The following is a 26,157-nucleotide window of genomic DNA, read 5'->3' as shown; positions in this document are numbered from 1 at the left end:
AACAGAATTAAGGCTGATAATGCATTGAACAATTCTAGAGCTAAATAGCTTTATATACACTGATTGCTTCAGGGTTCCACCAGTCTGCTTTCTTTGAAAATGCTCATGAGAGTAAAGTCCATAAAGATATTCACTAATGAAAGCATGCTGGATCAATATAGACTACTTGTAGAAGACAAACAATACATTATATTTCACTGAATATAAATATAGGTTATGGAATTGTAAAGTTGCCTTGGAAGTGTTTTCCAGCTATTGCATCACCTGATAATTATTGGGCTGTAACCTATTTCCCAGAGCTAACTGGATTACTTCTGCTCTGTGATTTACAAAGCTTAAGTTGTGTAGAGTGCCCATTCTCTGCCTTTTTATTTAGCGCTACATTTTCTGCTTTTCTCACACTTAATGACTAGCTATAAACAAAGGCATAGAAGATTGATTGTATTACACATATCCCTTTCTACATCGGCCTTTCCAGTCAGGACTGTCTGTGGAGACCTTCAAAGCATGCTACAGTACTAACTCATTTCCTTGCTGAGATCTGAAGTTACTGAGGTGAAAATATTTGCTTTTCTTAGGCTCACTTGTGAGGATACTGATTATTTTATCTCTGTTACAACATCTCCATTTCCCTCTGCTGTCTACTTCCCCTATATATTACTCTTCACAAAAGCTGTGTCACTTTTTTTTGTGACCAGTTTTATAGTATCAAGAATTCCTTTGCCTATGCCATTACTTAAAGGGAAAGTTTACTTATGTAAAAATACTTAAAATACATTTTCACAGTATGAAACAATAGCAGAGTACAAAGTCCTTGTATACAGCCATGATCAAAATGACTTCTCAGCTGCTTCCTGTTACAAAAAAAATGTGATGTACATAAAAAGAATAAATATTAGGTGTGTTGTAAAATTTCCATATTGATTTTTTTTTTTCTTTTATCACTGTCACATCGTCTAAGCTCAAGCTACAATGTCCGTGGGGATGCTTAATGCTGTTTGAATGCATTTAATCATGAGCCATACAATCCTGCAGCGAAGTGCATTGGCTGATTACAGATATAAGTAATTCAGAATAAAAATAAAACCACCACAAGACAATCTATCTCAATCACAAAAATCTCATTTACATTTTAAAATGTTATTCTCATTTCAAATGTTGTTTTCAAGCTTTTAGAATATTTAAGTATATAAAAGCTATTTTTATTTTCTTAAAAACAGATGTGATGCTTACCTGCTCTGTGCAATGATAATGCATAGCAGGGCCAAAACTAGGGAGAGGCATTTGCCCAGGGCGCCACATTAAGAGGGGAGCGCCACCAGGGGAGCCACCTCTGTCTGCACAGGGTACCACTGCTCTAGATGCCACAGCCACCCAATCAAGTCTAAAGGACAAGCGTGCCCACTGCAAGTAACGGAGAAAAAAGTAGGAGGGAGACCGTATAGCACATCAGCACTGAATCACTCCTCACCACCCCATACAAAAGCATTACTGAGCAATGCTTTAGCTACTGTTGCTTAGCAACATAGCACCAATTGCTGAAGGCGATGGCACTTAGTGCAGCGGTACCTGGTGCAGGCAAAGGTGGCACCCCTGGCAGCAGGAGAAACTGAGTGATTCAGAACAATGGGGTTCCCTCCTAGTCCTGCTCAGTGCCTAAACAGCCCATGCCTTTTCTGAGTGAGACAGCCCAGCTGCAGACTGCAGTAAAAATTGTCATGGGAGAACCTGCCTAGCCTGCCTGGAAGGCATTTATTGGGAGAGGGGGTTTGTGTGCAGAAGGCCATGGATTAGGAAGGTGGGGGGTACAGAGAAGGAACTGGATGAGGGGGTGCAGAGGAGGCCCTAGATTAGGAGCTGGGGTGCAGAGGAGGCCCTGGACTAGGAGAGGAGTGCAGAGGAGGTTCTGGTCTGGGGGAGTGCAGAGGAGGGCCTGGACTGTGAGGAATGGGTGCAGAGGTGGCCCTGGACTGTGGGGGGGGTGCAGAGGAGGTCCTGGACTAGATAAGGGTGGGTTTGTTTGGCAAAGACCCTGGTTGTTGGTGTGCAGAGGAGGCCTTCGACTAAGAGAGGAGTGCAGAGAAGACCATGGACAAGGAGGGGAGTGCAGAGGAGGCCCTGGACTGGGGAGGGGGGTGCAGAGGATGTCCTTGACTGGGGGGTACAGAGGAGGCCCTGGACTTGAAAAGGGGGGTTGGCATGGCAGGATTAGGAGGGGGGGTGCAGAGAAGACCCTAAATTTGAGGGGGCTACAGAGGAGGCCCTGGACATGGAGGGGGTGCAGAGGAGACCCTGAACTTGAGGGGGCTGCAGAGCGGGCCCTGGACTTGCAGGGAGTGCAGATGATGCCCTGAACTTGGAGGATGGCAGAGGAAGCCCTGAATTTGCAGGACTTGCCCTTGGATTAGGAAAAGTGGGTTGGGGTGGCAAATACCCTGGATTGGGGGGACAAAGGAGACTCTGGAATAGGTGAGGGGGTGCCTGGAGGTCCCAGACTAACAAAGTGCAAGCAATGCCCCCGCTCCCTCCTCATATTAGTTTCAGCAGTAGCCTATAAACTGATTTGTATGTTCAGTGAGTACATGCAAACATGTAGTGATTTAAAGAGGGTATGTGTCAGCAGCATTAAAGTAGTCCTTAAAGTGACACTAAACTCTGGTTAAAAAAAAATTCTATTCAAGCATGTAATCTTAACTCAAAAAAGCACTTATCACTTCTTTGAATGCTCCAATGACCACCCTTCTTGAAACTTTGGGGTGGATATACTAAAGGCAAATAGACTGTGCACTTTGCAAGTACAATTGCACTTATTTTTCCCAGAGCTTAGTAAATGTGGTAAAGTTCTGCTGTTTGCCACCATCCAATGATGTGCAAGCAAAATGCTTTTTTTATGTTCCTTGCACCTGAGTGGGTTTTCTTTACAAAGTGAAGCTTTACTACATTACATTTGTATTTACTAAGGAATGTAAGTGCAACTGTGCTTGGCTACCCCCTCCAACCAGTTCTGGCTGCATGTACATGGGGCCACTTCACATGCGCATCCCTTTCCAGTCCATTCAGGCTGAGGGCCAATGTGCTTTTGCGCCCATTGAGTCTGCTTTGGGTGTGTTTGCCCGGGGTCACTGTGCATGCGTGCCCCATCCAGTCTGCCTGACTGACTCTCCACATTGGGAGCATGCTTGCACAGGTATCAACTTAGGACCCTGCTAGGGCAAGGTGACCTCTAACAACAGAAAAAAGGGAGCAGAAAAAAAACAGACCTGAGCAGGAGAACGTCAGAGCCTAGACCTCTGCTGCATGAAACTTACAAAATAAAAATAAAGTTTAATATCAATTTAAGTTGCAAAACTGAATGGAATAGGTTAAAATAGTATTTTTATTAAACCAAATAATTGCATATATGTATGATAAACAGTGCTTTGAACAACAAAACTTTTCTCTGCAGTTTCTTGTCTTTTAGAGGCTGGTAACATCTTTTTTTCAAAAGCACCATGAAAAAGACATACTACCAATGATAAGAATGCTCATTACTATCTGCAACACAGGAGAAAAACAGATAGTCAGCAATGTTTCATTACAATCAGACAAACAAATTTGGCCTAAGATGTCATTAGCTGTGTGCACCTGTCAAAGTAAATAGTCATTGGATCATAATCATACATGACATTTAATTTTATACGGCCAATCATTTTTTTCTCTCTATGTTTTTGAACAATGTATAGTCAGTGTAGTGAACGTAACATATATTACTATTTTGTATGTCTGCCTTTAGAGTCTAAAAGGGTATGTTTGCACATGGGCCAAGGACTGCCAAGTGGTGAGGCAGTGATATGTTACCTCCCTTCAATTTGTTTTAACTACCTAAACTACCAAGCCTTAGCCTTGTGCATTGCACATGGTGGTTGCAGTGCAGCCTTATTCCCCTGAATGAGTCGCGTTCAGCAGGTAGTAGTGCCCACAGAACACCTCAGGGTGTTTAATTTCTTCTACAATAAAACAACTAGCTATAGTTTATATGCACTCCTTTATCTACACAGTTCAGGGAAGCTTCAGACCTTGCTGCCTTTTAAGAATGTGGGTTGTCCCAATTGCCAAGTGAAAAAACACAAACAAAAAAGGGGCAAAGTGCACTAGGATTGTCTGTTCTCTTTTGTTTGTGTTTGTGGTTTATTTCCTACCATGGCCAGGAAGCTAAGCATTGCAGCAATGGCATGTGTTCACCTCTGGTCATTGCCTTTTCAGTTTAAGGGGGAGTGGTTGGGGGATGGGGGTAAAAATGCAGTTTAACCATGTGTTTTTACTCCCCCTAACCAGAAGTGTAAATGAATCCTAAAACATTAGTTTTTAATCTATTGTAATGGTTTTCCAACAATTTACATGTGTGTTGTTATGTTTCAAATGCTACGCCTAACAATTACTCATAGAACCTTCGCCATTTTAACCCTTCTCTTCTCTACTCTGCTACTGACCACCTCTATGACAAAATCTCAACCCCTGTCCTGCCCCAATCTAGCCAATTCTGTCTACAGTAGATCCCTGTCCTCCACCCTGGATGAGCTCACCCTTCTCACTACCCACAGAATCCGGCCACAATCCTCACAACCATGGCAAACAGATGACACCAGAAGTCTTAAAAAATGCAGCTGCCCTCTTGAGCATCCATGGTGTAAGAAGTCTCACAAAGACTTCAATCAATATAAAACTGCCCTCCCCAAATTAAATTCTTGCCTCTACACTGCCAAGCAGACCCATTTTATCACTTTCGTTAACACTTTCTCATCCAGTCCTCGTTTAACACTCTACTTCACCCTTCACCACCTCCACCCACTAACTCACTCACTGCCCAGGATATCGCTAATCACTTCAAAAATAAAATTGATACAATTTGTGATGAAATCTCCACTCTACAGCTATGATATGATATAAAACCTCATGTCCACAAGTACACTCAGCATATCCCTTTTTCAACCCTTCTACTATAGACAAAGACACATCTTCTTTCTTTACCTTTCATCTGGTATCTTCTCCAACACTCTAAAACATACACTAGTCACCCCCATACTTAAAAAGCATTCATTGGACCCCACCAATCTTAACAACCTACGCCCCATCTCCTTTCTCTCCTTTTCCTCCAAATTCCTTGAACGCTTGGTCTACAACCAACTGAGTGACCACCTCATTAAGAATAACCTTCTTGATCCCCATCAGTCCCTATTTCAACCTCAACACTCCACAGAAACTGCTCTTCTAAAACTCACAAACGATTTACTAACAACTAAAACCAATGAACACTATTCTGTACTCATACTTCTGAACCTTTTGGCTGCCTGTGATATGGTTGACCACCCCCTTCTCCTCAAAAAACTTTACTTCTTTGGTGACTGTGCTCTTCGATGGTTCTTATTCTACCCATCCCACTGCATCTTCAGTGTCATTCACAATTCTACTTCTTCCTCTCCTCTTCCTTTCTCCCTCGGGGTCCCCCAAGGTTCTGTGCTTGGATCTCTCCTATTCTCAATATCCACCTCCTCCCTAGGTCAGTTGATATCCTCCCATGGTTTTCAATATCATTTCTATGCTGACGACAAACTCTCTATCCCTCAGCTCACAACATCAGCCTTCTCACACTTCACAAAATTACTGACTAACATATCAGTCTGGATGTCACATGTCTTCCTCAAACTCAATATTTTCCAAAACCTAGCGCTTAGTATTTCCTCCCCTACATGCCCCTTCCCCTGACATCTCTGTCAAGATGAATGGCATAACCATCAACACTGGACTCTCCTATCCAATCACTTTACAAAGCTTTCTGTCTCAACCTCCACAACATCTCCAAAATATGCCCCTTCCTAACTAATGACACCACAAAGCTCTTAATTCACTCCCAGGTTATCTCTCACCTCGACTACTGCAATTCCCTTCTTATTGGCTTACATAGGCTAACCCCCCTCCAGTCTATCATGAATGCTGCTGCCAGGCTCATCCACCTTACCAACCATTCAGTGTCTGCCACGCCCTCGAGCCCGAACTACATCACTAATCCAGTCTCAAAATACCAACCAAACTACTCTCTTTGTTCCTCCCAAGACCTCCTGATCTCTAGTTCCTTTATCACCTCTTCCCAGGACCTCTCCTGAGCCTCTCCCATCCTATGGAATTCCCTACCCCAATCTGTCTCACTGTCTTTTTCCTACTCTGACCACTTTTAGGCAATCCCTGAAAATGTTTCTCTTCAGAGAAGCCTATCCAATCTCCACCTAACAACTCTACATGTATTTTCTCCATCAGCTCACCTCCCATAGTTATTACCTTTTGTATCACTTGACCCTCCCCTTTTAGATTGTAAGCTCTAATGAGCAGGGCCTTCTGATTCCTCCTGTATTGAATTGTATTGTAACTGTACTGTTTGCACTCACACTGTAAAGCACTGCGCAAACTGTTAGCAGAACATAAATCATGTATAATAATAATAATAATATATATATAAGCAGGACAGAACATTTATTTTTATCTATTCCTTTTCACATGTTCATTAGTACTTGGGAAGATTTAAAAAAAAAAACTTACCCCATTCAATAACTACTTTTATTTCCTTCTATTCTGTCTTTATATCAAAGATTTTACCTCTTTATTTTTTTTCTCTAAATCCTCTCACGTTACTTATATCAGGCTTCTGTCTCTCTTAATTCTCTTCTTACTGTTCCTTATAAGCCTTCTCTCAGTACTGCTTTCTAAGTAGAAGTTCCCATTTCACATAACCCTGCATGTCTCACTGTATTTCATAGCTTCAGGGGTTAATAGTGCTCATTGCATGAATCAACACACAGAAAAAATGCCTGTTATTTGGAATCAGAGATGCAGAGCAAGTTCAGGCTGCATGATATGCTCCATACATATCTGTATTAACAGAGACATTTGAATTCAACCAACTCTACATTCAGCAAGAGCCAAGCTTTTCTCATGCAGTAGCAATTTTAACATAGACATCCAAAATTTCCATGTACATAACAGGGCCAGATCTAGCCTGTCTGATCTGAGGATGCATTAAAAAAAGTAAAGGGATCTGTTCTCCAAACTAAACAAAAATACATAATGAACCGTTAAGGTAATATGACAAAGAATATGAACTTAGATAATGCTAGCCAAAAGAAGTACATGGGCACGTGTGTACACTGCCGTGCACAGTCTTTGCTGCACTACATACCACTTCACAGATAAACCTCAGAACAATCATTTTTAAAAACTGAAACCCTTTCATTACATATTCTTTTTTCCACACAGAATATAGACAGAGAAATAATTTGCCTGAGCCTACCTTAAAGAAGGACTTCATTAAAATAGTCAGGGACTACATAAAAACCAGCAACTATTGAAACAATGAACACTTTAATCAGCAGTATGTCATTTCAACATAACAAATGTGTATAGAGATCAAGGGTATATAATTTACAGAGTGCAGTGGTCAGAAGTATAGTATGTCATGTACAGTACACAGTACAGAGTGCAGCAGCTATGGGTATACAGAATACAACAATACAGGTTATGTATTACACAGCATACAGAGTAGGGTTGGGAGCAAGGATTATGCGCTTTGCATTACATGATCCTGTTGCAATCTGTAAGCTTTATTGTATGTTGCATTCCCCTAACCACTACTCTGTATACTGAGCTACTGTATACATCATGTAATTCTCACTCCTGCTGTCTTTACACCAGGCTGTTTGTTACATGCTCCTGACCATTGCACTCTGTAAGCTATGCCATACATTACATACTTCTGACTGTGGAACTCTGGTGGTGAGGATTACATAATGTATAGTCTCATATTAACCATCCACTGCTCACTTCTGCATCCCTCTTCCACAGCTCACTTCTACACCTCCTGTCCACACCTCATCCCATCCTCCCACCACAACTAACCTGTGCCTCCCCCATTCATAGCTTTCCTCTGTGCCTTCATCTACGGATTTTCTCTGCTTCCCCAATCCAGAGCTCATCTTTGCATTCCCCATCCACAGCTCACCTCGGCATGCCTGTCCACAGCTCACATCTGCATTCCCATCCACAGCTCACCTCTGCATGCCTGTCCACAGCTCACATCTGCATTCCCATCCACAGCTCCCCTCTGAGTCTCTGTCCACAGCTCACCTCTGCTTTCCCCATCCACAGCTCACCTCTGCATGCCTGTCCACAGCTCACCTCTGCTTTCCCCATCCACAGCTCACCTCTGCATGCCTGTCCACAGCTCACCTCTGCTTTCCCCATCCACAGCTCACCTTTGTGCCCCCTGTCCATACCTCATTTCTGCTTTCTTCCTCATCTTACTTCTGCACCCCCTTTCCACAAATCACTTCTGCACTCCCTGTTTACAATGACAACTCTGCACCCCCCATGCACACCTCAGCTCTGCCCCCCTCCACATCTTACTTCTGCACTTCCATCCACAGCTTTCATCTGTGCACGCCATTCCATCCACAGCTCTCACCTTGGTAACCTTCCCCCACCTATCCACAGCTCTCAGCTCGCACCCTCCTCCCACTCATCCTCAGTTTTCACCCCTGCCCCTAAAATCATCCACTATATACACCACTCTATTAGCAGCCAGTGCGGGCACAGCACACTCGCTGCTTGGCCTGTCTCACACAGCAGCATGAATGGCGGGTGGTATTGACTCCCAGGGCATATGTCTTGGGTGCCAGCACTTGCAATTCCTTTGCCCCATGTCTCAAGGGAGCTCTGCCGTGAGGTTATCAGCAGAATAAAGAGAAATAGGAGCACTTAGAACTATACAGTATTTGAAGCATCCTGGGGGGGGCGCCAGTAAAATCTGGGAGGGGGAGCAGCCCACCCCAGCACCCCCTTAGATCTAGCCTTGGTACATAACTCTGTGTTGTGATTGCTACACAGTGATGACATAAGCCTGTGATTTTAACCCATTGGTGCTGGCAATACACATATATGCAGCATCATAGATATGGGCTTTATTCCAAGGAGCTGCATATAAGCTTCTATGCTTGTGCTGGAAGCACACTTCATAGTGCTCTCCCAGCACAGAAACCAAGCTGTCACCAACAGCTCTGAGTTTTACACTAATGATCAGGAACCAAGAGGACCACTGTCAAATCACATGATCACAATGATTGGCTAACTAAGTGATCAAACCTGCCACTGTATTCTTTCTCCACTGAATGGAAAAAAGATACATTGTATCATTTTCTCCTAACCAGAGGAGAAGAATGTAAACATAAAAAGTGTGTGTGTATGTGTAAAGAAAAACTATAATAAATAAAGATATAATAACTAGATAAGAGTTTGATCCAGGTTAGGGCCAGGGTCAAAGTTCAATGTCAAATATCAGGGTCAGTGTATTTTGGGTAGGATTTAAAAATAAAAAGTTTTATAGCGTGTTTATGTAGATTTAAAGAAACAGAAAATTGCACGCTTTTTATTCCTAGCCCTCTTACAGGTACACATAACAAATAATATACCTACATGTAGAACTGCCATGAAAGTCAGGAGTAGAAACATGTATGTTTGTGTTTATTTATGTGGTGGGTCATGGTAATGGAAAGAAATATACATTAAATTTAAAAAAATTACTCTTAAGATCCAGTTTCCTATGATAATAAAAAACAAATCATGAGATATCCATTAACATTTGCCACCAAATGAAAATCAAATTTATCCTGAGCTAAACAAGGTATAATTCATCTGGATACACTACGTATTTTCAATGTAATGTACAGTTTTACTAACGCATGTCAAAGTTGCAAAACTGCATTTCGGAGCTGAGGTTTGTTTTACCTTCATTACGAAGGTGGTTGCATATGACTTCTCAATCTGAACTGTGAGAAATGTAATTTAATGTATTCTAGAACACAGAAAAGGTGGAGCATACTGTATCTGCCGAATTAAAGTAAGAAGCCTTTTTATATAGGATATCTATTTCCAACGGGAAAGTTCTATACTATTGAAATTTAAGTTTTGCTAGCCAATGGAAATATTTATATTCACACATTACAGAATGTTTTATTTTGCCAGTACTTAGTTTCAGCTTTAATTTTACCTATCCTCTCTCTATATTTGCATTTCTTAACTGTTTTATAATGGTCTCTATAGCGTAAATAAATCTATAAAAATGACTTTTCTAGTATGAAATATATGCTGTACATTATATTTATTATAAAATTGTTTTACTTTATGTATGTCATGGGGACAATTTCATAACAGCAGTTCAATATATAGACTAGAATTCTATTTCTCTAGTCTCATTACGAGGAACTTATATTTCTATGTGACTCTACCTATGATGTAATGTAAATGACTCTCTTGCTGTTTTCTGTGCTGTGATATCAGCAAAGCAATGATGCCTACCTACTTATTGAAATTTAAGGGCACAATCATTTTCTCTCCCTACTACCACCAAACTCATAATTTTGCCTACAGAACATGACAAGATTCCTCACAGTAAGTAGCCATCAAACTTCTGGACAGACTATGCTGAATCACTCTCGCCTTGTTCAGTAATACAAAAAAGGGCAGTGGAGCTGACATAATCATGATCCTTAGTGAAGGATATCAGCTCTTCTTTGACTTACATTTCCCATTTTCACTGACCTTGGCTTCCTTATCTGTGATGCAAATGTCAAGTGAGTTTTCGGGCTCCTAAAACTTGCTCTTTTATGTTTACATTCTATATTCTACTCTTGATAAAAAAATTTGTTTTGTAAAATTGCTAACTGGTGTGCTCAAGGTGCTGTAACAATGGATGTTAACAAATGTAAAAGGAACTAACTAGGGATGCATAATGAACCCAGGATAGAGTTTTGTATCAAAATCCCTTCAGGTTCAGCCAAGTGTAAAAATTCTAATTTTCTTCCAGTTTCAATAGACAAGACAAAGATATATCATTTCCTTACACTATTTTCATGCACAGTATTTTATCATTTTATAGCTGGTCTTTCTTAAAGCTGACCTGGCATATAATACTAAGGTCCTGAACCCAAGAATATTGTGTAATCTTATTTTATTTCTTAATAACATGAGAAAATTATTTGGCAGGTTTGAAGCAAATTTACAGAAGCTCTTAAAGCTAACTTGTGGTCTTCTAATTTGTAGTAATCTGATGATGAGATCATCATGTGCCTGCAAGCACTCTTATACTCCCATACACTAAAGGCTCAGAACTCATAAACTCATTTATAAATTGGGACTGTGAAAAAATATATAATTGAAACTTGCACTCAACTTTCCAGCTGTTTAGTTACTGTAAGGACCATTCTTTTCCCTGACATTATTATTTTATTAAAAATGAATATAACCTTTAGAGCCTGTATTAATGAACTTCGATAGGCAAATTGAAGCATGCTTTTTCATCAGTTTGAGATATTTCTGAGATCATTCAGTACTCATTGCATGTGCAATAGACCTCCTATTGACTTTCTTTGGCTGCTTTTGCATTCCCATAGACTTGTATATTCTGAAGTTCTGAAGTGAAAAAAAGCCTATCAACACTGGCTGCTAAAGTGACGTGTCAAAAACTGTGCCAAAAAGAAGTGCAGGTACAGGATGTTTTGAATAGGTTTGTTGTGATGCTTGTCCTTACATAGACAAATTCTTAGGATCTACAATTGTCTCACACTGTGCATATTAAGTAAATTTCAGTGCTTCCAAGGAAACGGATTATATATGCAATTTAATTCTCTTGAAATAGTACCAGTGAAATAACTCACACAATTAAAAAACTGTGAAAATTTAACATAACTGACAACAGATGGCAGATTACAGAAAATAGTATTCTCAGATCTCACTTTCAGGTTCTATCCATCTCAATGAGTGGGCCAAACCTGCAGACATCTCTGCAAGTTGCTAAGTTTTGATAGTCTTATAGTTATTTGTAGAGGGTACAAGGAGGTTATTGGGTTCTTCTGGGCTACACTGGTCACTGTGTTGTGGTCATTAATGCCCCAGGATAAGAATGGGACCAATGTCAGGGAAATTCAACCTTAAGATGGTCTTCCAACTCAGAGATGGCCATACACCATACACTGAGTGAATAAACTCGACTCCAGTTATCTCTCTGATACCGTGTCAATGCACACCATGGCTGTAACCGTTTGCAGTTAGGAAGCACATGTTGAGCCTATACCCACTCCACCCATCCAGCGTATCTCTGTTACCCCACTTTCAGTGACAGAATGGGGTCCCGCCGTGCACCTAGAGAGGACCTCATGCATGCATTTTGTCTTCTTACTCTTCCATACCTGGCGGACAGGATGAGGGCCTCTGTAACACTGATCTGCTCTTGTTACTATGGGAGATGGACCACTAAGAGAAGGAGTCCAAGATGTAAACCCCTTTACTACGGGAGGATATCTCACCTTGCACAAGTACCACACTTCATGACAGGCTGCATGTACTAGTTACTAGACTACTCTGCACCGTGTTAACTCTTGCAGAGCTGTCTTCATACCCCAATTTTCTTTAACTGAACCAAGCTGCAGATGATGTATAGTGTGTCGGTTACTTTTATACACACCTTTCAATAACTTCAGACCAGGTACAAAGAACGTTTCAAAGACTTTACTATGAAAACTTCAATATAACAATTCCAAAAGAAAGTAAACCATAAGTTCCCTAACTGAACCTAACAGTAGCTGTGGCTTTCCTAGCATACTTGTACAGGCTGAGAGTCTGTAATGGCAATATCAAAGATGATGACGTCTCGTTCAATGGGCACCTTTTTCCCAAGGCTTGACAAAGAATCCCAACCCTTTCAGACTAAGCTATTGTAAAAGAGACCTCCATCTCCTTTACAATAGTAGGTTACTCCCAAAAGCCTTGAAAGTCAGACCAGGAATAGCAGCAAAAGGTATTAACCCTTTCCTCCCTGACTAGGGCAGCCATGCTAACTAGTTCACAATACGCAAACTGCCTACACCCTTAGCCACACTTTTGACTTTTGGTCTTAAAGTGTCAAAAGCAATAGCTTAGCAGTAATTATAGGAAAATCTGTTTGGATTCGATTTGCAGGCACATTCAGTGAAAACATGCAAAAATTCACACATTTTAAACATTAGTATTGTAATAGCAATGCAGGCAATACTTATATTTGACAGTCCAATATAATCTTACATGAACAATCTCCTTTCATGTTGTGAGTGCTGCCTGTCTGCTGACCATCTCTTTCCACAACTTCCTGGATTCCTTGTCTGCTTTGCAGCTTCTCCTCTACCGTGTACTTTCAATTTCTAAGAACTATGTATCCCATGGTACCTTGCTGTCTACAAGGAGTGATTCCTTTACTGACCCCTCCTCCTGAAACTCCTCCTCTCAGCACCTTTGTAGTTCAGAAGGCAGACTCTGTAAAATGTGTGACTCACAGACCATAGTGAACATATGTGATTTTTGACATTATATACAGTATAGATTAATTTTGAGAATGTGCAGTTTGGGAGATGGCTTGTAATATGGTGGAGCGGGTGAGGAGCGATCTAGATTGTGAGGTATGGGTTATAAAGGAACCTGTTCAGTGGCCATTATATTTCACCGATGGAGGTTAGTCTCTTGGATCATTTGGTGTAGGTTATTTATTTTATCTTCCCCCCATCATTTCTTTTCTTGTGTGTTATAGCTTGTTAGTGTTTGATCTGGGAGGACAAGTGCCTTTCCATCGAACTATGTTTAAGCTTGCTTGTGGATGGTAGAGGTAGGTCTCAGGGGCCATATAGGTACCATAATGTATGCAAACCTATTACTTGGTGTGTATAGTACTTTGGGTGTCATTTTATATTGATATGCTATTTGTTTGGTTTAATTATAGTTGATCCTCTGTATGTGGCTTATGGATACTCCATTCTCCTGCCCCCTCCCACACACACCATCACTTACAATAATTGGGAGTTACTTTGAATTATGTGAGGGTAAGGGGTATTTGTTAAAATCTGGTTATTAAGTTTGTGCTTAACCCCTGCTGTACCTCCAATTTCAGTCCCCCCATGACTCTTTCCCTATGTAATATACATATCACAGTATGTGTTATTATACATATTTTTATGGGGTTTTTTTTCTTTCTTCTTTCCCCTAATCTCTATATGGCTCTTATTGCTATATGCTTGTTATAATGTATACTACTATTGTAGCTTGTTGTTTGTATAGTATATTTATTTGTATTTATAGTCTGATTCAAACAGTTGCTATATATTCTTTTGATGGTAAGGATCCTGATGAAGCAATTTTAGTGAAGCACATTGATCATACATGCCTTCTTGCATTCATCAGTGGAACAGAAATATCTTCATATTTTGTATTTACCATTTTTCAATCTGTCTGATGATATACTGTATGCTGCTCCATGTACAATGTTTTTAGCATGTCTGTGTTTATAATAATGTTTTAAATATATTTGTTTTATCTTTGTGGTTACAGAGTTAATCATGGCATATTTAAAGCCGCCTTATGTATATTCCACTCTTCCCTTTTGAGAGGAGAAGGAATAATACTATTTTATATGCATTTTTTTAGGAATGGTGCAGGTATGAGATTTTGATGTCATCCACACAACTACTTTTCCTAAAACAAAAGTGACATATATAAAAATAGGTGATTTTAAAGCTAAAATGGAAAGGATTGCCAAATAAAGGGGAGAAGTCCATGGACACTGCCCTGTATCAATGAATAAAATACAAAAAATACTATTCAGTAGGGAGCAGCTCTTTTATTAAGGCTTAAAAGTCAACTTTAAAACACAATTCCTTTGAATCACATGCATGAGAAATAACAGAGGTGTACTGTAACGGAACTGACCCAGACTGCACTTGAGTACTATCGCTTCCCCGTCCGAACACCGACAACAAGCACCACTGCCGACCATACAAGACTGACGACACCAGTCTTGAAGTATACCAGAAGGTAGACTTGTTTATTTGAACACAGATACAAGATATATAAACTCAGGGGACAGTCCCCCCTCCCTGCATAATGACACAGGGCGGGGCAATCTACATTTAGTAACAAGAGACATACAGGTATTTAAACTTCTTACCAGCAGACAGTCCCATTGGGAGGGCGGGCTGCTGGAGGCACCCCCCTACTAAGCTAATACACATAAACACATACATCCCATAATAGTTTGCTCCCAAGCAAGACAAACAATAGAACAATGGGATGCAGCCACACAACACCAAACAATTCACAACCCCCACCCCACTTATTTTCTAGACATGTCTACACAATATTAGGACAGATCACCCTGTACCCCTAACAGGCACAGGGTGACTTACACATAAGAGAGATATGGGAAGCTGAGACAGGGGTCTCCCCACCTCTCCAAAGTGAGCTGGGTTCCATGGTCCCCCCACCCAAAGTGACTTCTGTCACATATCTCCCCTTTCGGCAGGAGGCTAATGCAGGAGGAGACCCCAAATGGGTTGACTTCAAAGTTAGTCTGTACTTCCAGCCCCCAATGCCAGCACCCACACAGTACCCCAAGCAAATTGTCCCACACAAAGCATTACTCACCCAGCCAACCTCTGCCTCTCTTGTAGAACATACCCGCCGCTGGGGAGAAGTATGGATTGGTCCTTCTCCCTGAAGTCCTCTCAGCCATTGGAGAGAAGACAGGATGGCTGGGCCAACTCCATCATGCTGTTGAGGATATGGGCCGACTGCCCAGCATCCCTGGGGTATCCAGGTGGTGACTGTAGTCTCATCCACTTTGACTTGATGGACATCCCCCAGTGTTTGCAAAGTAGGCTGACATCCTCTTGTCCCAATGCCAGACCCTTTTCTGGGTTTGTGTCAGTGGAGACTGAAGTCCCATCCACAGACATCAGCTCAAGCTGCAGTTGTGAGGTGCCAATTGTATCCTCTTCCTGTAGCTCCTGCGGTGCTGATTGTTGTTGCCCTGATGCCAGTTCTTCTGCTGGAGGCGTACCGGCCAGTTCCTCGTCAGCAGAAAAGTCAATCAAATCCCCAGACTCTGGAACTGGTGTCTGGGGATAGGGGTTCACCATCTCCTGTCCTTGGAACCCACAAGATGTTACCAGTGCTGGGCAGAGGCTAGCAGAGCCCTGCCCTTTTGTCAGCACTTCAGGTTTGGGAACGGCAATCTCTGGAATTTCCACTGCCGATTCTTGGGCATGCTGCTGAACATGTTTTAGCAGTTGCCTGTATGCCCTTTCCAGATGCTGTTCTTTCATCAGCAGGTATTCCAGATCTGGTTCAAGCTCTGAGACCCCTTTGAGACTGAACATACCCTCTCTGTCTTCTCGCAGGTCCTCAAGGGTAGGTTCTCCTTCATTGCCAAACACAAAATGATCTGTAATGCTTTCCCACAGCAATCCCGGGCAAATAAAGTCATATCCCTCCAGAGAGCATTCTGTTGTCATCCCTAAATATTTCTGCTCTGTGTGCCAATGCAGAGCCCGATATCAGTTGTCTAGCTCTATCTCCTGCTGGACCAGCCTGTCCAACTCAGTCACCCATTGCTCCTGGGTGTTACGGACCCGCCAGGTGGCACCTCTGGCAGCCCACTAGGCAGAATCACCCGGAGCGTGGGGTCTAAGTCCCGGTCTGCGTTTTCACCAGGGCACCTGATGGTGGGGATGGACTTGGAGCAGAACCGGGACCAGGTCACGACCTCCGAGCAATACCACCCGTGGCAGAGGGAGCCTCCGTGGATAGAAGTAGGACAGAGTAGAGTCAGATGTGAGGAGGCCGGCAGGACCTGGCAGGATAAACCGGCGGTTGTCACCGTGGGAAATGGCGTGGTACCGAGACAGTAGGCAGAGAGTGGTCAGGTCGCACGCTGGGTCAGTTACCGGGGTCAGTCCGCAGAATGGTCAAACAAGCCGGGGGTCGGGACAGGAGAAGGCAGCGTAGTCAGGGACAATCCGGGTCAATCACAGGGGAAGGCAGCGTAGTCAGATAATCCGGGTCAGGGCAGGAGCAGGCAGAACATCAAACAATCCGGGTCACAATCACAAGAAACACAGGTATCAGATCAGACCTTGCGGCGATTTATGACAGTGCAGGGCATCTTTAAATATCGCGCCCTGCACTGCCATTGGCCGCCCAGGACGCGCCCCCGGGCTGTCATTGGTCGCCCGAGGCGCGCCCGCGGCTCCTACTGCGCATGCGCGGCCTCCTGTCAGCCGCGGCCCGCCGGGATCTGGTGCCTGTGTCCCGGCGTGAGCCGCCGCTATTGCGCATGCGCCGGGGACGGAGCCGCGGCGGACCCTGACATTGCCCCCCCCTACGGGCACCCTCCGGGAGCCCCACTGATTTCTCCACCGCGGGTGGCCATGAAAGAACTCCCGGATGAGCCTGGGAGCGTGAACATTCTGGATGGGTTCCCAAGAGTTTTCCTCAGGACCATAACCCTTCCATTTTATCAAAAACTGCGTCTGGCCTCCCCTCCTACGGCAACCGAGAATCGTTTCTACCTCGTACTCTTCTTGTTCACCTATGGTGACTGCCTCAGGAGGCCTGGATTCCCGATCCGGGAAAGGGTCCGATGCGGCCGGTTTCAGAAGAGACACACGAAACACCGGGTGAATCCTGAAAGACTCCGGCAGTTCGAGTTCGTAAGCTACCTCGTTGATGACTCGCTTGACTTGGAACGGGCCAACAAATTTTGGACCCAATTTCCTTGATGGACACTGCATCTTCAAGTTGGCAGTGGCCAGCCAAACCCGGTCTCCAGGTTGAAGCGCCAGTTCCCCCCTTCTCCTCCTGTCAAATGCCTTCTTGCTGTCCTCCTGGGCTTTCGTGATGGCCTCCTGAACTGTTTTGTTATTGGTCGAAAGGAAATTTAGGATGTCTTGAGATGCTGGTACTGAGCTCTCTGGCATGAGATCGGGAAGAAATGTTGGATGGTAACCGTAATTGGTGAAGAACGGGGATTGCCCCGTAGCGGAGTGGTTCGAGTTGTTGTAGGCAAACTCCGCTGACGGTAACAGCGTCAACCAGTCGTCCTGTAGGTAGGACGTGTAGCATTGGAGGTATTGCTCTAATACTTGGTTGGTCCTCTCTGTTTGCCCATTGGTCTGGGGATGGTAAGCGGACGAGAGTGACAACTTGATTCCCAATGCTTCGCACAAGGCCTTCCAGAACCTTGAAGTGAACTGGGCTCCCCGATCTGATACTATATCCTCGGGAACTCCATGTAGTCTAACTATTTCCTTGATAAATATTCGTGCAGTTTCCGGCGCGGATGGTGTCTTTTCCAGGGGTACGAAATGGGCCATCTTAGAGAAGCGATCGACAATCACAAATATGGCAGTGTGGCCTTGAGACGGTGGGAGTTCGACAATAAAGTCCATGGCTATCATTTGCCAGGCCCTCTTTGGAATTGGCAACGGGCGCAACAATCCCCAGGCCTTGCTTCTGGAGGGTTTATTCCTCTGGCAGATAGGACAAGTCTGAACGTAGCGCTCGCAGTCCTTGACCATGTTCGGCCACCAGAATGAGCGCTGCAGAAGTTCCAGGGTCTTCGTAACTCCGAAATGGCCCGCCATTGGATGGTCGTGGCAGTGGCCCAGGACCATGGTTCGGACTCCTTCGGGTACTACATTCCGACCCTCCTTCCACAATAACCCTTCACGGTTAAGGAGGGGTGTCCCAGGCGGCGCTGGTAGTCCCACGGAAGCGTCAAGAAGTTTGGAGCGGAGTTCCGTCTGTAGGACGAGGAAATTTCCGGATGGTAGGATCGTGTCAGGTCTTGGTGTATCGTCGGGGTCCTCAAACATGCGGGACAGCGCGTCCGGCTTAGTGTTCTTAGAGCCAGGTCGATAAGTTATGTGGAAGGTAAACCGGGAAAAGAAAAGAGCCCATCTCGCCTGGCGTGGCTTCAGTCGTCTGGCTGTCCTCAAATACTCCAGGTTTCTGTGATCGGTATATATCAGGATGGGGTGTGTAGCTCCTTCCAGCAAGTACCGCCATTCTTCCAGGGCGGTCTTTATGGCCAGGAGCTCCCGATCTCCGATGTCGTAGTTTCGCTCGGCAGGTGTCAATTTCCTGGAGAAGAATGCTACAGGATGTAGCAGCTCCTTGGTGCCGTTCCTTTGAGACAGGACCGCTCCTACCGCGTTTTCTGAGGCGTCCACTTCCAACACGTATGGGAGAGAAGAATCGGGATGACTGAGTATCAGAGCAGAGGTAAAAAGTTTCTTGAGAACTTCAAAAGCAGTTTGTGCTTCGGTAGACCACTTAAAGCGGATCCCCTGTTTAGTCAGTTGCGTGATTGGGGAGACCAGTCCGGAGAAGTTCTTGATAAATTTTCGAAAAAAGTTTGCAAAACCGATAAAACGCTGCACGCCCTTCTTATCGGTGGGTATCGGCCAATCCAGGATTGCCGAGACTTTCCGGGGGTCCATCGCGACCCCCGCGGGGGAGAGAACCAATCCCAGGAATGTGATCTTATGCTGTTCAAAACAGCATTTGTCTGCTTTGGCGTATAGCCTGTGTTGGCGCAAACGTTCCAACACCCGCATCACGTGATTTCGATGAGCCTCCAGAGAGGGCGAGAAGATTAAGATGTCGTCCAAATAGACAACCATGAAGATATCAAGGAAATCACGAAACACGTCGTTTATAAAATGTTGGAAGGTGGCCGGAGCGTTACAGAGCCCGAACGGCATGACCAGGTATTCAAAGTGTCCGTATCGCGTACGGAAGGCCGTCTTCCATTCATCACCTTCCCTGATACGAACTAGATTGTAGGCCCCCCGTAAGTCTAGCTTAGTAAAAACCATTGTGGACCTTAACCTCTGGAGGAGCTCGGGAACCAGGGGTAACGGGTAGCGGTTTTTCACCGTGATCCTATTCAGGTCGCGGTAGTCTATACAGGGCCGCAGTGTCTTGTCCTTCTCTACAAAGAATAGCCCGGCCCCGGCTGGGGACGTGGAAGGGCGAATAAACCCCTTCTGAAGGTTTTCGTCTATGTATTCCCTCAAAACTCCTGACTCGAGCTCTGATAAAGGGAAAATACGGCCGAACGAAATTTCAGATCCGGGCAGGAGGTCTATGGGACAGTCGTAAGATCGGTGTGGGGGAAGTGTGTCTGCCCCTTGCTTACTAAACACGTCCAGAAAGTCGTGGTAGGCCGGGGGAATAACCTGGGACAGATCTGTATCCCCATCCATGCATAGGAGTAATTGGGGGACCACGGGCCCTGAGACGTGGCAACTTTTCAGACAGTATGTGGACCGAAACTGCACGGTTCCCTTCTCCCAGTCAATCTGGGGGTTATGGGCTCGCAGCCAAGGAAGCCCCAGAATGACCGGGAAAAGGGGGGACGCGATGGCGTCCAGACGGAGGAATTCCTGGTGATGATCAGCCATTGAGGCGAAAATAGGGGGTGTCTCCTGATTCACCACTCCCGATTTTAAGCTAGACCCATCCGCCAGGAAGATGTTCAGCCCCCTTTCCTTGGTCTGGAGTGGGATACCTTGCTGGTGAGCAAACGTGAGATCAATAAAGCAGCTACATGCCCCCGAATCTATGATAGCTGTCACCGTCAAGGTTCTTCCTGGGAGCTGTAAAGACACCGGTATGGCCAGATAACTTGACTGATCACCCCTTTCCGCAGATAACGGAAAAAAACTAGAAGTGGACTTACATTTTTTCGTAGGACAGGAGCGCACCCGGTGGCCAGCTTCTCCGCAGTACAGACAGAGGTTCTGTGATAGTCTCCTCTGATGTTCTTCGGCCGATAATGTGGACCGAGCCAGTCCCAGTTGCATGGGTTCGGAGGTGTCCTCAGGTTCCGAACTCCGGGTAGTGCTTCCTGTGGGCGGGAATAATCCCCTTGATGGTACCCAAGCCGCCCTTTGACCCTGGTTGCTTCGTTCAAGCCGGCGTTCTCTCAGTCTGCGGTTTGTATGGCCAGCTCGATTAGCTTCTCTAGGGAGTCAGGTAGGCCTACCCGTGCTAACTCGTCTTTGAGTGACTCAGATAGCCCGATGCGAAATTGGTGACATAATGCCGCATTGTTCCATCGGGTGTCCCCCATCCAGCGTCTGAATTCAGACGCGTACTCCTCGGCTGCCCGGCGACCCTGCCGCAGAGAGTACAAGGTGGACTCTGCGGAAGCAGCTCGCTGAGGGTCGTCATATAGTATGGCCATGGCTCTAAAAAATTCAGTCACGGAATCAAGATGGGGGTCGTGATTCTCCATCAGGCGATGAGCCCAATCCTGGGGCTCATCCTGAAGGAGAGAGACTATAAACCCCACCTTGACGGTCTCGGTGGTGAACGTGCGGGGCTGCAGGTCGAAGAACAGGATGCCCGCATTCCGGAAAGCCCTGAAGCGGCTTCGGTCTCCACGGAAGCGTTCTGGTAAGGGAACGCGGGGTTCAGGAGTAGGGGGTGCGGCCCCTGCTCCGGGAGCTGGGGTAGCAGGTGATTCCCCAGGAGAAGCTGCGGGACTCGAGCTCTGTGCCGGGGATGTAAGGGTGACTAACGTCTCCATGCGGTCCTCAAGGTGGGAGCATCGGGTATGAAAAGTCTGGACCGCTTGGGTTAGGGTCGCCATATGCTGGCAGATATCCTCCAGGGAGGCCGGGCCTCTTCCTGACTCTGTCATGGCCGCAAGGTACTGTTACGGATCCGCCAGGTGGCACCTCTGGCAGCCCACTAGGCGGAATCACCCGGAGCGTGGGGTCTAAGTCCCGGTCTGCGTTTTCACCAGGGCCCCTGATGGTGGGGATGGACTTGGAGCAGAACCGGGACCAGGTCACGACCTCCGAGCAATACCACCCGTGGCAGAGGGAGCCTCCGTGGATAGAAGTAGGACAGAGTAGAGTCAGATGTGAGGAGGCCGGCAGGACCTGGCAGGATAAACCGGCGGTTGTCACCGTGGGAAATGGCGTGGTACCGAGACAGTAGGCAGAGAGTGGTCAGGTCGCACGCTGGGTCAGTTACTGGGGTCAGTCCGCAGAATGGTCAAACAAGCCGGGGGTCGGGACAGGAGAAGGCAGCGTAGTCAGGGACAATCCGGGTCAATCACAGGGGAAGGCAGCGTAGTCAGATAATCTGGGTCAGGGCAGGAGCAGGCAGAACGTCAAACAATCCGGGTCACAATCACAGGAAACACAGGTATCAGATCAGACCTTGCGGCGATTTATGACAGTGCAGGGCATCTTTAAATATCGCGCCCTGCACTGCCATTGGCCGCCCAGGACGCGCCCCCGGGCTGTCATTGGTCGCCCGAGGCGCGCCCGCAGCTCCTACTGCGCATGCGCGGCCTCCTGTCAGCCGCGGCCCGCCGGGATCTGGTGCCTGTGTCCCGGCGTGAGCCGCCGCTATTGCGCATGCGCCGGGGACGGAGCCGCGGCGGACTCTGACACTGGGGTTGCTCTCCCAGGAATGGCATCCGCAACTTCCGTTGGTGCCTGGCCCATTCCCTTGGGGTTGGATAGCACTTGCCCTTGTCCATACCAGCAACCTGGAGGGCTCCACTCCAAAGCACCACCGAATCCGCCTCCTGAGCTCCAGGTACTCATCCGCAGACACAGTCCTGGGGTATGTTAAAAATGCTAGATTATAAGTTATTTTCCATTTGCACCAGTATATGTCTCAATGGTTGACATTATGCCATAATTATTAGTTTAGGGTGCGTGGGTTTGCTTACCCATTGTTCTGATGCAGCAGTCGTTTTTTTCAGTATCCATAATTGGCCTCTGGTGGAATGCCATTGTGCCCCATCTAGAACGCATGCCCACATGTGCCACAAGATGCACCCTCTAAAGTGGCTTCACCTCCCCGAACCCACTTGGGCTTATCAACAGAGCCCCAGAAGGGGCCTGACCGCCCCAAACATGCATCTATCAGCATGCTCCAGTGTGGAACGGTCCTTGAGGTGCACATGCTTTGCCCAGTTTCACGCAGAATTTCACATTTGCCTTTTGTTCTAATTTGCCATCTATGATGAAATAGCAGACATGGTAATGCATGTGGTCAGAATAGCACCAGTTACCCAGCTCCCAATGTACACAGGTCTGTGTGTTTTGGCACACTGACTTATGATGGTCGGTGTTCCCTGTGCCTGTGTGTGCAGCTTTGTGCTGCATGTGCATAGGGAAAAGAGTTCCCCCAAAAAGGTAGTTTCATATGGGACCACGCAGCTTAATCAAAGGGACTTTATTAGAAAAAAACAAATGTGCATTGCACAAATATACACACAGAAGCTGAGCACACCACCACAATCACTCCACCAAAGTAAAAAAGACAATGCTGTCTAGTTACCTTAGCAGCTGCTCATTCAACCTCAAACATACAAACTTGGGGGACGAGAAGAGCTAATGGTACAATGTGAAACACATGGGATGATGGACCAAAATATTGAATATAGGAGTATAATTAGTTAACTCAACATTGTACCATGTGATAACGATAGGAGTCAGATTGGATATCAGATGTGCTGTAATTATAATTATAGATCTCTTGAATGTCCTGTTATATTTGTAAACTGAGGCTTACCGGTCAGTAGCAATCTGGGTAGAAATGTCCCATTAGTAAGCCAGTTTAGGCCACATAGTATTGCAACATTTGCTCCATAAGCACACAGTTACCATAGTAGCCAGATTGATAAACAGAAGTATATATACACAGGTAATCAGCTTTTCACCATCCCCTTAGTATCCACTAAGCTTAGTTCCAGCAAGCCATGAGTAGTTCTAGGACAGTGCCATTAGATGACATCAGAATCCATTTCTCATATGCTGTACAGCGTCAGCCATAATAGAAGTTCAGTCCTGTCTACTGTATGTAAGGCTGGAGGTGCTCAATGCCCAAAATGTGTGATGGAGGTCGGATGAGGCGGCTGCAGAGCGCGGTGACGTCACCCACGGGGCATGCATAGGGAGGTGCAGTCCAACATGTTTCGCCCAATGAGCTTGGGCTTCTTCTTGTGCTGCCATCTGTTAGTGTGTTACAAAACTAGTTTCAAACCTTTTTGCTGCCAGGGAGCTATTTTGTTAATTTAACAACAGAACTATTTGCAGCCAATACTTTTTGGATTCCTTGTTTTCCTGTTACTGGCCAAATTACTAACTTAAATTTTGTTTTCACTTGCTGTATATTAAATTCTTTCCCCTAAGAAAAAAACAGCACAAGTCTCAAGTTTCTAAAAAGTCCATTGCTATAATTTGTTTTTAAATAGTCTTATATTCAAATGTTGAAGAATACGATATAAAAAGCATTTGTCGTTTGTTGTAATCCTTTACCTCAGTAATGGTTACAAAGCTGATAATTTAAATTATCATGACATCTTTCACATCATGCAGGATTCTTTCTTTTATATGACATGGTTCTTAGCCAGCGTATATCTGTTTCTCTTTTAAAGTGAAGGCTTACTACAGTAAGACTGAAGATTCTAATTTAACCTTTTGCACACTCTTATACAACCATACTAATTTCTAGCAAGGTTTTGAAGAAAGAAAGACATTCTTGGTTCATGAAGCAAGAATCCATGCTTTTTTGCAAAAGTTTTTTTTTTATGTGGCTGCATGGAGCCTTATGGTGCTTTTGTCTAGCATTATTGATTCCAATATGAATAGTCAGACTATATGAAAAAAAAAAATCAAATAACCTATAATTTTCAGATTAAAAATACATCTAACATATAGGCTGCCTGGTAGAGCATAGTAATACTTTTCAGCCTGTCAAGAACCCCCTCCATATGGGAATTTGTAGGCCTATGTTATCTGCTTAATGGAAACACAAATATGAAGTGTCTCATCTAACATTATTGGTTACAATATGACTGGAAAGATTATAAGGAAAAACATTTTGTAGCACCCTTTAGTGTGCTACTAGAATACTATAGGTAATTCTATTGTGTTTGACTCATGGCAACTGTGTGAGTCTGCAATTAATGTTAAGTTACTGCAGGTCAAGCTGGATGACTTAACAGGTTGGGATTCTATCACCTCCACCTGGTTCTAGAGCATCATGGGAAACTTCCAGAAGCCTGTAGGTGGAAGAGGTGGAGACCTAATCTGCATGTTTCTGGGAGTCTAACCAATCCCAAGGTTGGAGGCACCAGTAGAATGGTGGACCAGCCTATCAATTTGGGATTGTCAGACAGGCTGGGGAGTTGGGTGGAAGATGAAGTGCTGAGGAGACTGTTGGTGGCCTGGGAGGGGTCCCCTAGTTCTGGGGGGTCTGACCTCCAGGCTGGGCTCAGGCTTGTTCAGGAGGATCCATTCAGCAGTACAGCATGAACAGGCTCAAGGCCTGGGAGCAATGGGAGCAAAGAGGATAGAGTGAGTATATCAGCACACTCTAGGATTCACAAGGGGAGAGACTGCCACATGTAGCAAACTTTCAAAGAACAGCACTGTGCTTAATCCTTTATCCTTGTCCTGAGTGATCTTCAGAGCAGCCAGGAGGGCTGGTAGTGTCTGCAGGTTGTTCTACAGGGAGATGAGATATCTCTACATGTAGTTTACAAGAAGCTAAGTTGATAGTATGTGCATGTATGCATGTAAGTTAGGGATCTTAGAATGTACACCCCTTGAGGGTTAGGGACTGATGTGGATGTACAATATATATGTAAAGCACTGCGTAAATTGACAGCGCTATATAAGTACATATAATAAAATAAAATTTCAGATGGGCTGCGAGTTTCTTACCCATAAGGGGCTGTTGCTACTGATCCTCAGTGACTGATAGGCTTCAAGGAAAAGAACAGTTCAGGATCTATTTCTGTATATAGAAAGGAAGTTGTCCCCGTTCTTTGATTCCATTAAGTTGGGCATCCCATAATCTCTATTCCCTATCCAAGTTATTTTGCCCCAATAAAATATAAAAAAACAAGCTCATGGACTGTTCACTGATTGTGGACAAATGTGTGGAAAATGCGTGTTGCCTGGCTGTGCAGAGCTTATGGGCACCTAGAAACATGCAGCACTCATGAAGGTAGCACTACAATTTAATCAAATAACCTATTGCCATCACCTTTAGATTTATAATACATCTACCAGAGAGGTTGTCTGGTAGCGCACAGTATTACCTTTCAGTCCATGATGCACAAAAAAATCTTAAGATAAAGGATACAAAAACGTATTAAACTAAGGGTCTGATTAAATCATAACCAGGCTGACCATTCGAGCATTCGGGCACTGCCCGAGGGCGCGGGTCAGTAGGGGG

The sequence above is a fragment of the Staurois parvus genome, unplaced genomic scaffold, assembly GCF_062004578.1.
Source record: "Staurois parvus isolate SC_StPar_1 unplaced genomic scaffold, SC_StPar_1.0 ptg000202l, whole genome shotgun sequence".
Taxonomy (NCBI): Eukaryota; Metazoa; Chordata; class Amphibia; order Anura; family Ranidae; genus Staurois; species Staurois parvus.
The sequence above is the reverse complement of the archived record's forward strand: the minus strand, read 5'-3'. Positions refer to the sequence as shown.